This window comes from Carlito syrichta, unplaced genomic scaffold (assembly GCF_000164805.1).
Source record: "Carlito syrichta isolate Samal-C Ts95f unplaced genomic scaffold, Tarsius_syrichta-2.0.1 Scaffold315115, whole genome shotgun sequence".
Lineage (NCBI taxonomy): Eukaryota > Metazoa > Chordata > Mammalia > Primates > Tarsiidae > Carlito > Carlito syrichta.
Window position 1 is genome coordinate 291,826 of NW_007259211.1, and position 1,017 is coordinate 292,842.

Sequence of the window (1,017 nt, forward strand, 5' to 3'; positions counted from 1 at the left end):
AGTTATCACTGCCCCCCAGGGAAACCTCTGGATCCTCATAAGACAAAAAATTTATTGGTTGCTCCCTGTCCCCTCTCCCTCCAGAGAGATGAGGCTAAAACAATAAAACAGAGACTTGCACAGTGAAATTCGCTCCATGCAGACTGCATGATACCTACTGCCAACCCAGTATAATCATCATATAGAAACAAGCAGCATCAGGAGACATCATACTGCACAATATCTACTGAATAGGCAGCACAATCATTGTATAAAAATGAGATTAGATGCCCACTGCTGTAATTTGGGAGCTAAAAGAAACATCCTGAGACATGATGCTGTGGTGCAAGAGGCCTGGACCAGGGTCAGGAGAGCCATGTGAGCGTGAGCTCGCCAGTGCAAAACTGAACAAGGGACAGAACATCTCTGGCCTTCTGGCCTCAGTTTACCTGCGTACGCCCCGAGGACAACACCGGCCAGTGTGGCCTGGAGGACAAACCAAGCAATCCAAGAAGCTGTCTCTGTATGGTGAGCCTCCTGGCCTCCACATCTGCCGTCACCTACCCATCCCTCTTCTCAGGGGGCCCATCCCTCCCACCTGCCAGACACACCGCACTCTCTGACCTTGCAGGGCTGTCTCACATTCCCCACCCGTCCCACAGCCCAGAACATGCCAGTGAAGACAAGATGCTAAGGAGCAGCGTGATCTGCAGGGGGAGGCGCTCAGGGGGCATGTCACACCACAGGGCCTGGCGCCTTACCTGTCACCTTCAGGACACCCTGCCTGCCCACCTGCCACCACCTGGCTGTGCTTCCCCGTGCCTGGGCCTCCCAGCTGCGCCCATACCTGCTGGGAGAAGGTGGGGGATGAGCGGTGCTGCCATCTTTCCGTGGACTCGGGCTCCCAGCGCTGGTTTTAGCTATAAAAATTGAATGTAAAATCTGCCTAACTGGTTTTGGTAATGAAGCCAACCTGTCTCCCTATAACCTGATTGCAGAATAAATGCCTATTTTCTTCCAGCTCTCTGCCTCTTGTCA